This window comes from Arachis ipaensis, chromosome B9 (genome assembly GCF_059453495.1).
Source record: "Arachis ipaensis isolate K30076 ecotype BB chromosome B9, ASM5945349v1, whole genome shotgun sequence".
Lineage (NCBI taxonomy): Eukaryota > Viridiplantae > Streptophyta > Magnoliopsida > Fabales > Fabaceae > Arachis > Arachis ipaensis.
The window spans coordinates 132,967,932-132,983,421 of NC_142444.1; the positions used below are offsets into that span (position 1 = coordinate 132,967,932).

At 32.0% G+C, this 15,490-nt stretch overlaps 1 pseudogene; it reads left to right on the plus strand.

Annotated features, from left to right (window-relative positions):
* The first annotated feature begins 1,406 nt into the window (after positions 1-1,406).
* LOC107615908 (uncharacterized) lies at positions 1,407-15,199 on the plus strand (annotated as a pseudogene).
* The last annotated feature ends 291 nt before the right edge of the window (positions 15,200-15,490 follow it).

A 15,490-nucleotide genomic window follows, 5' to 3' on the forward strand; every position in this document is an offset into this window, starting at 1 on the left:
CAATACTTTTTTTAAGAAACAAGACTAAATCACAATTTCCTTTTTAATAATTCATTTCAAAAGCATAAGTCATCCCTTTCTTAAATAATCCAAATAAAATAGTAAAAGTCTTTAACTCATAATTTTCCAAATAACATTTCAATAAAGTCTCGGATTTTATCGGAATTTCAACAGCACCTCCCCTAAAACTTGGACTCTGCCACCCTTTCCGGGTCCCATCCAAACCAATCCACAACCCTCTTTAAAGGGTTCAAAATCAAATCAGCGCAAAAATCCAACTGAATCCAAAGATACATTCCATTTTCATATTTCAATTTTTGATGGATTAAACTTGATTTCAAAGCTTTAAAGAAGCGACTTTAAAGAAACACTACAAAACTGTCCGTTTCACAAAACCAAATAATAATCGAATCGGCCAAGCATTCATATTCATCCAAAATAACCAACATTACATAAGACTTATACAATCACTCAAGTATACATTTTTACCACATAATATTCATATATAATAATTCTAATTTATAACATATGCTTTTCTGAAAAGGCCCCTACCTCAAAGTCAACCCCTTTAAAGTTAACACGTCAAGAGTCCTCTTTCTATTCTAACACGCGGCAACAACCTCAGTGATTCTAGGCAATATCAACAATGACAATCAAGGTCACAGAAACAACGACTTATCTGACGTAAATTGGGATTAAAGCAAAATGGATATTAAATGAAATTAGAACATAATTGTTAATAGAGCATCGCGGTAACAAGGAACGAAACCAATTAGTCTCACCACGAGAAACGAAGCGAGACGACATGCAGTAGCTTTCATTTTAATCATACAATTTTCGAAACTCGACCCTGAGATATTAACATCAGAAAATTCTCAATAACCGATAACGGAATACTAAAACCGAGAGTTCGAAATAAAATATACTTACGATGACAGCAGAACGGACGACCCGCAAATCCCAAACTGACCCAGCAGCAGCTGCGGTAGCGGCCAGAAGCTCCGGTGGATCAACTATAATAACCACGCAGCATCAAAACCTTCTCGAAATCCAAAAAGACAGAAATCACAACTAAAACCCTTACCGGCAGAGGCGGCAGAGGCAGCTTCGCCCCCTCTCATCCATAATCAACCACTACGGAGATAAAAGCTGGTAGTGACGGCGGCGGTTCCGACGGAGGCGACGCGAACAGCGGCTGGGTGCAGTGGTTGGACTCCCAGCTCAGCCTCAGATCTCTCTCATCTGCTCTGCTCCCGAACTCTCTTTCTCTGGCTCTGCCATAAGTGACGGCGACTGACTCTGTGACAAGGATGACAGCGGTGTAGTGAAGATGACGGCGGCGTAGTGAGGACGACGGCGGCGATGCGACAGCAGCTACCAGACACGGCGCCTTCTCCCCTCCGACCATGGCTCGCATCTTCTCCCTCTCCTGTTCGCGATTCGAACGGCGGCGGCAAGGAGGATTCGACAGCGAAATCCGACGAAGCTGTCGGCGAGGATGCGACGGTCCCGAGCAACGCGGCGGCAGCAAGCTAAGCGGCTCCTTCCTCCCCTGCGCGCGCGCTCTTTCCTCCGTCCCGTGACTATGGTTCGCGGCTTCCTCTCCTACAACGGCAACACGATGGCGCGGCGGCAGTGATGCCTGCCGGCGCCGTCCTTCCTCTTCCCCTCTCCTCTTCTCTGATCCCTCTCTGGTTCTCGTTTCTTCAGGGTTTTGTTGTGTGTTTGCTGCTGTTTTGGGGGGAAAGGGGATTTCGGCTGAGGCAGAGGAGTTTAGGGTTAGGAATTGGAGAAATTATGGTTTAGGTAAAATTAGGTTTAAGGTCAGCTTTGTAATTTCAAATAAAAATAAAGATAATATAGTAATTAGAAATAAATTTTAATCCAACAATAATAATGTATAAAAATACTATTTGTTCATCAATTTCACAAATTATTTTTAATAAAATGTTCAAATCCAAAAATTAGAAATAATATACTTAATTTTTTTATTTTCCAAAACAGCAGTATTAATATTTTAAAATATTAATTATTTAGTCCAGATCATATAAAATTTTTATTATTTCATAACTACCAACTTTATAATTTAAATATAGAAAATAATCTAATAATTATAAAATTGGATAAAAATCTTAATTTATTTCAAATTCAATTAATCAAAATTTGCTTTAATTGTCTTTAATAAAATAATTTCTGAAATTAAAAATATAAATAACTATATGAACTTGAGACTTGATCATAATAAAACTTTTCAAAAGTTCTGGGTCTTAGTATTACCTATTTTAAAGTCAATATTTTGAAGGAGAAAAAACACAAAAAAAGCATGATGAGCGTGATGAATCGTTGAAAACAGATAATTCGAACGTTGAACTTAAATCGAGCGAAACAGACATAATTCTTTACATTTTTTTATTTAAGCATTTCTTGTTTTTATTTGGAGACTGACTTGACTCGAATAATATAGTTAGATACAGATCTAAAAAGTTACAAAGAGCCAAAAAATATACATAATATATATAAAAAATGACAAATACAAATACAACTATAAGAGTTAAATATATATCTGTCATTTCTTTATAGAAGAGATAGACAAAATAGTATATTATGTTCATTTACATTTTTAAATTCATTAATAACAGAATGTATATCAAACTTTATAAAAAAATTGTTTTGAACCTTATTTGTTAGACTTAAAATTCATTGACATAAAAATTTTAGTTTATTATAATATAAAATTAATAAATTAAGTTGATATGAATATGAGTTCATGAATTGTTTATTATTTATTTTCTTTAGACCTTTTGAATATTAGAAAGATCAGATGTAATAAAGTTTATTAATTCTTCGAAAATATAATGAACTGTTAAATATATATATATATATATATATATATATATATATATATAATCTTTTTATGTGAGAAATTATATATGCCCTAATTTTGTTATAAAATTGTTGCATTGGAGGCCTATAACCATCTCTAACAGTGGTTGAAAAAGGTTCTTGCTTCTTAAAATTTGGGTTATTAATGATTTTTCTAATTTGAAAGTACTATTAAAAATTATATCATTTCATTAAATAGGTAACTTATCCTAACATGATGGAATTCTTTGAGAGTCTTGGAGTTGATATGGAATTATCTGATACGTCATTCGCCATTAGCCTTGATAATGGTCACGACTGTGAATGGAGCAGCAGAAACGGTTTGTTTGGCTTGTTTGCACAAAAGAAAAATGTGATCAACCCTCACTTTTGGCAAATGCTAAGAGAAATTATTAGGTTCAAAGATGATGTTACAAGGCAAGTAGGCTAGAGAGTTCACCTAGTGGGAATAAGTTAACTCGTTTTGGCCCGTCTTTTTTTCTTAAAAGAAATATATAAATATAAACATTAGAATACTAGATACTAGACTTTTAAACTTTAGTATGAAAATGTATGAATGTTTAAATAAAATTGTTTGGTACTTTCTTCTTAAGCAACTCTTTTATTTGAACAGATATTAAGAAAATTAAAAAGTAAAGTATGGGTCAACTCATTTAGCTTGTCAACTTGGAGGATCGGAGTCGATTTACTTGATGAAAAAGCATTGTCTACTTTAACTTTCTTTGTACTTTCATGAAAAATTTAATTAATTATTTTGAACTCAACTGCAAAATATTGACAATTGACAAGAGTAATGCTAATTTGCTAGTTCATGGATGATTATATCCTGATAAATTGAACTAGAATGAGACCCGCGCAATGCGCGGAGAAGTAGATTATTTATACTATATAGTATATTTTAATAAATGTTATATTAAAAATATTTTAGAGAACATATTATAAATAGATTTTGAATTTATTTATTTTTAAAAAAGACATAAGTTATTTATATTAGAGTTATACAAAAATGTATTTTCCTTCTTCTTTTTTTCATTTTTCGATTTGCATTAATGGCTACTCTTTGTCTTTTTTGCGGTTTTTTTGTTTGTAAATAATTAAAAGAATAAATGAATGAGAATGAAAAACATATAAAAATGTTACATTAAATTTAAGAATTTTTGACAATTAGTACGAGAGATGAAGAAATGAAGAGTAGTAAGAGTTTTAATATGTATAAGTTGTAGAATTTGAATATTTGTAACTGAAATTTTTTATAATTATTATTATTATGAAACTTTTAATGTATGTTTATTGCATTTAATAAGTACTTGATGTTTCAATTGAATAATAATAGATAAATTGGATAGATCTAAGTGTTTCAAATAATTGTGTTTCTACATTTTCAAAATAGGCATCAAAATCACCTTATGAATCAATTTACAATAAAATAAGGAAGGTGCAATAAAAATTATGTTAAACAAACCAAACTGCATCATCAGGGCTATTGAAAATGATATTGAACAACAGAATGAGAAGAGTAAACGGCAAAGTTGAAAATCTTTAGGAAGACACCTTGGACGAATCTCCTACGTTGGCGGCGCCGAATGGTGACGTTGGTCTGAGACCCAGAATCGAGCTCCGACAGGGAAACCGCAACAGGAGGAATGGAGTTTGCCCTGGTTTCTGCAATTTATGCAATGCGGCTCTGTCGGGGATGGACATCGCGATGGACAATTTGTTTTGAGGAAAAAATAATGGCTCATGGGACCGGAAGTGGATGGAGGAAATAGGATTTTGGTACGGAAGAGGTGCCAAGAGGAAGAGGGTTTAGAGAAGCATGAGAAAGGTAATAAGCTCTTTGGTTTTTAGAGCTTTTTGGAAAAAATTAAGTTGTTGGTTTTGTTTTTTGTGTTTTTTTTTTATTTGAAAATAAAAGTTGATTTGGCAAGATTTGAGTGGTGGATTCTAAAATTTTGCCAACTAAGCGATAATGCTGACATGGCGTAAGTAGAAGAAGAGAAATAACTTAGAAGTAATGTGGGTAAACCTATGTACCTACTTTTATATATTAAGAATAGATTTGTTATCTCATTTTCCAATTAAAAATGCAGCTTTCTTGATATGCTTGGCAACAACAATTCGGATATGGACCGCAATGAGACCTTGGACCAATTCATAAAGTCAAGGGATTACTCTAAATTATTTGTGAAAGCATATATTGTGAGTAGTTCATTTGCATCTTGTTAGATTGTTTTGATTTCTATAAACATTACTTTCGTTAGTGATATAATTATTGTATGCTTTTTAATATGCTATAACATGAAATTAATGAACGTAGGTTCCAATATGTGGTTCTATATGGCCCTGCTCTTCTGAAGGAGTTATGAGCTTTTTTGCCTTTTCTGTTTTCTCATTTTTTAGAAATCACCATCATCTTTAGGTAGTAAGGAGATAAAATCTATCTCAAATTTATACAGTGATGAATAATCTAATTTAAATATTTAAATAAAACAAAGGACTGCTTCTTGATTCACCTGGTCCTCTTTTTCTCCTTGTAGCTCTTTGGATGACCACAATGGCTAACTGTTAAAGGGCGCTCGCACACTTATGTTAAGAAGGTACCATATAGTGATTAATTTTTAATGCTAAGCTTGATGGTAGCATTTTTTATAAGCATGGCCATTTGACCCTTTTTAGCCACGCTTTTGAAGCGTGGCAAGAAAAAGCGTGGCTAAATTTATAATCAATTGCCACCTTTATAAAAGCGTCATTTATTAGTCCTTTTTGGCTACGTTTTTAAAGCGTAGCAAGAAAAAGTGTGGCCAAATTACTAATCAATCGCCACCCTCATAGAAGTGTGGCCATTGACCCCTTTTGAGCACGTTTTTAAAGCGTGGAAAAAAATGTGACGACAAAACTTTTTTCTACTTATATGAGATCGATACCTTTTAGCAATCAAGATTTTGACATTACTTATTTGTTATAATAACTAGGTCAAAGAAGAACTTGTTAGAAGAGGTGGTCAAGCAATAGTTAATTGTGAGGTGGAACTGGTTTTTGCATCAGAAAAAGGTGATTCATGTATCTATTCCCTTATTGTACTCATTGACCTTTAGACATTCACATTTTCTTCTTTAATTTCTTTCTCAACCATTGAGTGTGATTGTATGATTTTGATTAAGCAACAATCTTAAAAATTTTGCTGTAGGATGTGTTGTGCATTGCAAAGATGGTTCCAAAGAAATGTATGATTGCTACATAATCGCAACACATGCACTTGACACTTTGAGATTATTAGGAGAGGAAGCAACATATGATGAACGAAGAATTCTTGGTGCTTTTCAATATGCATACAAGTAAGGATTATCTTAACATTTCTAACTCTTTTCTTCGCTATTATCCACCCACAAAACATGATAATGTAGCTTGTAATAGTTACTAGTTACATTTGAAAGTAATAAGTTTCATCAAATGATATGATAATGATGATTATCATGGTATTTTTCTCTTATGACAATGTTGCAGATGAAGTTTTATCACTGTTAAACCTTTTATGCTTATGGTCTCCATGTTTATGAAGAGAATGGAACTTTAAAACATGTTAGAGTGAAAATATTTATGTTCAAATAAGTCCACACTTACAATAATTGTTTGATCTTTGCTGACAGTGATATTTTTCTTCACCATGACACAAATTTATTGCCTCGAAACCCATCTGCATGGAGTGGATGGAATTTTCTTGGATGTAACAACAACAAAGTTTGTATCACATACTGGCTCAACATTCTTCAAGTTAGTAACAATTCATATAACGCATTTGTCCATAACTGAAACCTCTAGAAGGCAACTTAGACTCAAGTGAACTACAAATAAAACTTGTTAATTGATCTTATATTTTGATTTGCAGAATCTTAGTGAAACAAGATTACCTTTTCTTATAACTCTAAATCCAAATTATATACCAAAAAAAATACTCTTCTTAAGTGGTCAACTGGACATCCAATTCCATCAGTTATTGCATTCAAAGCTTCACAAGAGCTTGAAAAATTTCAAGGAAAAAGAGGAATTTGGTTTTGCGGTGCCTACCAAAGTACTTTTTGGACCTACCTAGTTTTGGCTATTTGATTAAGAGTTAAACACTAGTTAAATTATTAAATATTAAATAAAGCTCTAGATAGATTAATTACTTTTGTATATCTAATGACATCTTCTTTTTCAAGTACAAAACCTTTACTATGTTGAGACATCTTGACCGACATTAAATATACTTGTGACTTAAGCAAATATTTATGCTTTTCAGGTTGTGGATTTCATGAAGATGGATTAAAGGTAGTTAAAGGAAACTTATTATAAAATTAAAGAGGCTCAAATTTACTATGAATCAGTTTTTAGTCCAAATGACAAATTAAAAAGGAATGAAAAAACTAAACTATAAGAAGAACATTTTTAGGCTGGCATGATTGCTGCATATAACGTTCTTGGAAGATGTTGTTCCCTCCGAACAACCCCAAACACATGGTACCTTATTGGAAGGAGCTTAGTGCACGCTTTTTTGTGACGAAATTCTTAAGTTCCTATATCACCACTAGTAGTTTAATGTAAGTTTACTTTTATTAGTGTGTAGACATTTATTGCATATCATAAATTTGAGCCTAATTTACACTCATAATATTATTAGAATAATAATTTCTTGAAACAATCATTCTATCTATATGATTATAGCATTGTAATTCTAGTTCTTGAGTCACTTATACATCATGTTTTGAGGAGTTTATAGTTTATTGGAGGAGGGGAGAACAATGTTTTCCTTTCAAGGAATCAATAAAAAGTGCTCTGTGAAGTGTGCTATGAGAATTCACAGTCCCCAGTTTTATTGGAAGGTGTGTGCATTCAGACTCAAAAATCACAGATACGTCAAATGAGATATTTTTTACCTAAATAGATAATTCATAATTGAAATTTCGGTTTTCACAAAAAATATAAGCATTAGTAGGAGTTTTGCTACAAGCATGAATAACTATACTTCTATCTTCCCTACATTTTGGATTTTTCTTATACTTTCTTTAACTAGAATAGAAAAAACTTAATGCTAGCTTGTAGTTTGTATACTACAAAGCTAGTTCATTAATTAATTATTTTTCTTTATTTGTTTGATTATGTTATATTAGATATCGCAAGTATTTGTGCTATTAATCTTGAATATAATTTGTTTACAATTCTGAATTGGTTTGTTTCCATAGCAATGAACTCTTTGCGCTATTTTTGGATGAAACAATGACATATACATGTGCAATGTTTAAGGCAAGGCGACATTCTTTTGATACTTAACTCCAATTTCTTGCAAATGATACTTGCATTTACATTTCTTTGTCTATATGAATATTTGGTATAGAATGAAAAGGAAGATTCAAAAGATGCACAATTGAGAAAAATGTCTCTTCTCATTGAAAAAGTGAATGGTTTAGAATGTTATTTTATCAATGTATTTTAGTTGATAGATTGCAAAGGTCTTAACATTAGTTTTCTTTAAACAAATGAAGGCTAGAATAGACCAAACACATGAAATTCTTGATATTGGATGTGGATGGGGAAATTTAGTGATTGAAGTCGTCAAGAAAACCAATTGCAAGTGCACTGGCATCACTTTGTCTAAGGAGCAACTAAAATTTGCAGAAAAAAGAGTTCGGGATGCTGGACTTCAGGTCTACCATATATGATAAGATAATTAATTTCATCATTTTCTTAAAATCTAATGCAGAAACATGGTGAACTTAATATACAAGCCAAATGAAACACATGAAAAAAGGACATTAAGTCTCCATCTTCAGTTCTTTCATTATACTGTTGTGATCGTTTCATAGGTGTGATCCATGCATAATGTTTTGAATTCATGACTTTAGAATCATATCAAAATTCTTCTGTGTGTCTATTGCCAACTACTGAAGACATTTAAATATGATAGGATTATATCTGTGTGAGCAAATTTTCTATTTGACTCTGCATAAATACATAGAATAGCAATATTTTTCTGCATATTGCATAACATATAGATTGGTATTTTAGTGGAATGATAGAAGCTGTCGGTCATAAATACATGGAAGAGTTCTTCAGTTGTTGCGAATCACTATTAGCAGATGATGGGCTTCTAATTCTCGAGGTATAATTTTTTGGCAGTTTTTATAAAAATATGCAAGGACGAAAACATTTGTTATTATCCCCAAAAAAGGAGTTACTAGTTTTGTAAAAAAAAAAAATTGGTATTTAAATTGGTGATAACATTTGAAGATGGTTATCTTTATTACATAGTTCATATCAATTTCGAACCAGCGTTACGATGAGTATAGACGCAGTTCTGATTTCTTGGAGGAATATATTTTTCAAGGAGTATGCCTTCCTTCTCTAAGTAGGATAACATCAGCTAGTGGTGTCAATATGTTTGGCCCTATAGGGCTTTGGCCCTACTTTATAGGGCCAGAAGAATAAAAAGCCCTTTAACTAATAGGGTCAAATTTTTAAAAAGCCCTCAGGGCCAAAAATCCTCATGGGCCAAAAGCCCTAGGGCCAACCCATGGGTTACCTAATTCTCTTTTTTTTTTTTATACATTCTCTATTTCAACAACACACATAAAACTTATTAAAAGTCATTAATTTGTTTTATCCCTTTATTTTTATGCTTGAAAAATAAATGTTAATAATGTACATTGATCATATTAAATCCAACTTTTAACTATATATATCAAGAAATCAAACATGACATTTACTATCTCATCACCCTTTTTCTTACTCTCTAGAATTTACCATCAAGAATGTCTCTAAAAAATTAAAATAAAGTTTATACAAAAATTCATCATCTAAAATCATGAATGTTGAGGGGGATGCATCGTTGCTGTTGACACTTCTTCTTCTTCATGAATTTCACCAATTTCATCATCTAAAATCAACCAATTAAGAAACAGTTAGAAATTCAATTTAAAATATTATTTGAAAAAAATAGTATAAATATTTACCATCATGATTTGGAACAAATCCACGTAACCAACTCCTTGTGCAAATAAGCATTTGGACATGCTCATGAAGAGTGGAACTTCGATATTTTGTTAAAACACGTCCACCAATACTGAATGCAGACTCAGATGCTACCGTAGTGATGGGAATACTTAAAACATCTCTGGCCATAACTGACAGAGTGGGAAACCTATCCTCATTAATCTTCCAAAAATTCAGCACATCATACTTCAAATCATCTTCATTGGTGTGAATCAAACCTTCTTTTAGATAAATCTCTAATTCATCTTTATCCTTGGAAGTTTGGGTTTCACAGTCAAATTCTCTGAACTCCTAAAAGATATAGTATAAAGATTATTTAAGTAACGAATAAACATAATAGGAGAAAAATAATACTATATTAAAATTAAATACCTTCATCACTATTTTGCTCTTCTTTGTAAGCCTTCCTTCTTCAGGTGACATAGGAGATTGATTACTACTTTGAGAAATTGTTGAACCACCAAAAGTATTTATGTACTCTCCATACAACCTTTTAAATTTCTCCAATACTTCATTTGCCTTCAATTCAAAGGTTGAAGGATCTAGTTTTTTGTAACAAAACCTCAAGAACTTTAACTTTAATCGAGGATCAAGAATTGCCCCAAAAGCTAAGACAGTGCTATAATCCTTCCAATATTTATCAAACTTCATCTTCATTCTGAAAGCCATGTTCATAATAACAACATCATCACAATTTTCATTATTTTCCAAAAGACATTCAATTTTCCAAACTTGCATAAAATACAAATTTGATGTTGGATATGATGAACCTGAAATGAGGTTTGTAGTTTCATAAAATGGCTCTAAAAATTCACACATTTTTTTTGCTAAGCTCCATTCTTCATTTGTCGGAAAATCTTTATAAGCTCCATCTACAACACTAAGGATGTCAAACGCTTTTTCAAATTTAATTGCACTTTCCAACATCATATATGTAGAATTCCATCGAGTTGGAACGTCTGATTTTAGACCAACACCTTCTTCAATTTCTGCTTGCTGCACACAATCTTTAAATTTCATCATTCTCCCATCAGAAGCTTTCACATACTTCACACTCTCTCTGATTTTAAATAAAGCTCTAGCAGCCACCTTTAACCCTTCTTGCACAATCAAATTTAAAATGTGAGCGGAGCAACGCACATGAAAATATTCTCCATCGCAAAGCAAACTATTCTGCTTACGTAGATGAGTTTTTAAGATGTTTTGCATGTTGTCATTTGCAGAAGCATTATCTAAAGTAATAGAGAATACTTTCTTATCAATACCCCATTGCTTCAAAGAGTTAAATAAGACTGCTTCCATATCAGTTCCAGTATGGGGAGGAATCATTCGACAAAAATTCAAAATCTTACTCACTAGTCGCCAATTCTCATCAACAAAATGAGCTGTCAGACAAATATATCCTTCAGTGGTAGATGCTGTCCACACATCAGATGTCAAACAAATTCTATTAGGTATCCTAGACATCTTCTGCCTCAATTTCTCTTTCTCTGTTGAATAAATCATTTGAAGATCTGAAACTAAAGTGTTTCTAGAAGGCATTATAATCGTTGGACTAATGTAATTAATCCAATCTCTAATACCCTCATACTCAACAAAGCTGAACGCAAGATCATGTTTTGCTATAGCTTGAGCGAGTTTTTTTCTATGAACATGCTGATCAATTTTGGTTGGCAGACTCTCTATATCATCATCAAATCTAATATTGAGAGGTATAGATTTACAAGAAACTATGTGACGACTTAGATGAGAAGTCCCGTAACCATTCTTAGTTTTTGGATTTTTTCCAATTTTGTATTCACGATGACAAAAATTGCATTCAGCCTTTTCAATACCATCTATGTCTTTTCCAATCTTCTTAAAAAATCTCCAAACATTAGATTTTTTACCAGAATCAATACTACCAGAAGCTTGAACAGGAGTCTCAGAAACAATCTCATCATCCATGTTTATAAATTTCCTAATCATATCCAAATAATGTATATTAAAATTCTATAGCAACAACAACAACATTCATTAATTCATATTAATTATTCATCTCTGAAGTTTCAATAAGAAGTAATTGAAGAGAAAACAGTAACAATCAATCAAACAAGCAAAGCATGTATTAGGATTTAGGAATGGAAAAGCAAGAGAAGCTGAAACATAGGCCGAAAAAAGTATCATCCCACCAGCAGACACAAGTATCAAAAGCATAATCTCAATTTCACACCAACAAAATTATAGACTGCAAAATCAGTCTACACTACATAAGCATCAAATCACAAATTTCTTATAATTTAAAATCAAAAGATGTCATAATAGAAAATTTCGGAATCCTTTAACAATATAACTTTGTGATCAGCTGCCCTTTTATTTTTTTGTTAAAAAGATAAAGTTATTTCTTAAATTTAGACCAAGAAGCCTTTAATTAAATAAATGAAGATAGAATCTTAAAGAAAGTCACATATGGAACAAGTGGTGGAAAATAGACAATAAGAATCTTAAAGAAAGTCACATATGGAAAGGGAGGCCAAAAGACAAAACAATGTTACGTTACTGTAATTTAAAACCAAGAAAGTGCATTGAATAGTCAACAAGAAACCAGTGTTTTCCAAATATTAAAACCTCAGACCTTTTGGCTTATTAGTTCAAGCCCTGAAGCAAAATTCTCCAACCTAGCAAGATCATGTTACCACTAAATCAAACTGAGTGCCTTTTACAAATCCCAAAAAAATTATATCAGTGAACTTTATCTGCCGGATTGAAAGCTTTTAATAGTATGAAATTGATAAATCGTGTTTAGCATTGTAATTTTTCTTGGACCTATAAATTTATTATTTCAATTCTTAAAGAATTAAAGCACCAAAAAAATCTAAACTCTCTTCTTATATAAGCCAAAGTAAGTTTACTTGATGGAGTCAATGATATGAAACAAATTAAAGAGAGAAGACTAAGTATAACTATAGAATGCAAGTTAGCAAACTAAAATATTAGAGACAAAGATGTCAAAACCTTGAGTGTGACAGAGAGAGTTAAGTTTGTGGAGGATAACCAAGCACAGAGATTTGTAGATGCAGCAGTTACATTCAATAGCATCATTTTAGAAGCTAAGTATGGAAAAATTACTTGAATATCTCAGACTTCCTGCATGTGCTTTGAACTTTGAAAGGGTCTGCAGAAGCCGCCACAAGCCCACAATCAATAGTTTTCTTGTCTTCCCCTAAATGAACGGCAATTCAATATCACACTCTCATGAGTATGATTTATCATCACTATTAGAATTAGGAATAATACATACATGTCACTTATCACTTATGCAACTGATTTACTTAGAAAACTAAAAACAAGGAAGTTTGTGGTGGTAATGAAAGATAAAAGATAACGAGAAAATTAAACATGAAAGACATCAATGCAAGTTGTTAACAAAGTCAATTAGTAATGACAAAAATATACTATCAACAATCAAGGAACTTCACTGTGAAGTAGTAACAACTAACAAGAGACAAAATAGTTCAGTTTGTGGAATTTATGTAATGAAGCAGAGAGGCTACTCTGCATAACAAAGTGCACAGAAATCAATATATGCTCGGTTGAAGTTGCAATTTGCAAATACTTATTTTTCAAAACAATACCAGTTCTACAATTTAAAAATTTCTAATTAGTTATCAACAATCCAAGTAATTAGTTATCAACAATTTAAAAATTTCGTTTGATTTATTATGCCATTACCCATTCTCATGAAACTCATCCAAATATGAAGATAATGAATCAAAAACATCATAGAAAGAAAATATGGAATAGACAGAAGCTAAACAATCCAACAGTTAATCATGCTAAGCAACAATACCAAAATCACATTAAACAAGTTTAAAATCAGAATAATTGCTTATGTAGGAATCAAATAGCAGATTATTGAAAAATGGTAACTAAAACTCAACTTTGATTCTCAATTCCATAATCTCCTTTTGGGAAAAAATTAAAAACAAGTTCATAGTTCACAGTCTATAATTCATAGTTCAACTATTTTAAAATCAATTAACAACAGTCAACAGAATTAAAATGGGTGATGCAATTGCAAACAAACAAAGAAGAAACTCAGAGAGGGATAGAAAACAAAGAAACCCACCTCTGAATCTCTGATTCCGCGTGAGCGAGGAGAAGTAGCCACGGATTTCGTAGGTAGAAGTGTAGAACACAGATCCTTTCACAGTTCACCGTTTCAACGCAAATCCTTTCACAATTTCACCTTTTCAACGCGTTCTCTGGTCAGGGTCTCAGCCTCTCAGGGAGGAGAAGGTTAGATTTAGGGCTTGGAGGGCTTATAGGGCCAGCCCTGTTTTGCTTTTTTGTTGGCAGGGCTGAATTAAGGTTGGGCTTACAAAATATCATTTTATAATTTTTAGGGCTGTGGGCTAAAATTTTTTTGGAGGGTTGAGGGCCAGCCCTAAGGTTTGGGCTAAATTGACACTTCTAACATCAGCCATGGCTGCTGCATCAAGATTATGGTACAATTTTCGTGTTATTTCTAACTTCAATGATCATGAGCATTCCTTCATTCTTTTGTTTTTAATGAAATGAACATTCCTAAATGCAGTGTAGAGCATAGTGAAAAAAGAACTTCTTTAAAAATCAAAGGTATATCTATTAGTTTTATCAAAACATACTTAATGTATTAACTATTGAAATGATTCCTTTTTCTTCTTGTTACCACTTATGCAAAAAAATCTATTTGAAATTTGTGTATTTTCAATGAAATTTTGGCTCTTGGGTTCGACCAAAAGTTCATCAAGACATGGGAATACTATTTTGATATTTGTAGTGCAGGTTTCAAGTCACGAGCACTTGGAAATTACCAGGTACAAAACTAAGTTACAAAAAAATCTACATCATATATATTATAACGAAACATTTTTTTAGACATTATATTATAGTTTAATTTTAATACTCAAAGATATAAATTTGTGACCAAATTTTAAAACTTTTAACTTGAAATTGTGCTATGTTAAGTCTCCTTACTTAGCTCTATAAGACTGCACGAGGGAAAATATTTACTTAAGAAAGTAATTGCAATGCAAATTAAATTTAGACTACTGGTAAATATTTCTTAAGTTACAATAGAGTTAACTAGTATGGATCAACGAGTAAACATTAATCAAAATTTGAATATATTGCTTATGGTTAATTAGAGGTGTATCAAGTAAATCAAACTTGTTTTTATTTATGTACCTGTATGTAGATAGTTTTTTCAAGGCCTGGTAACGCAACTACACTCAAGGATCCATACAAAAGCTGGCCCTCAGTATGTTGAGAACAAGAAGCCATGACAGATAATAATAATAGCATACTATATTGTATCTTTATTGACAAATGGAAAAAGGATAGATCGATAATTATCTTGTACTTTTTTTTGTTGCCACCTGTTTTGTAATTCATATTACCATACATAAGGATGTGATTATTTTATTAAGTACTTTTTTTTTTTGTAGTTTTGTATCATACATTTTGTGTGATGAATAAAAATGTGAAAAAAAAATGTATTATTGTTAGATAATTATATAATATCATGACCATATATATGCTCCTTGGTAAATTATTAATG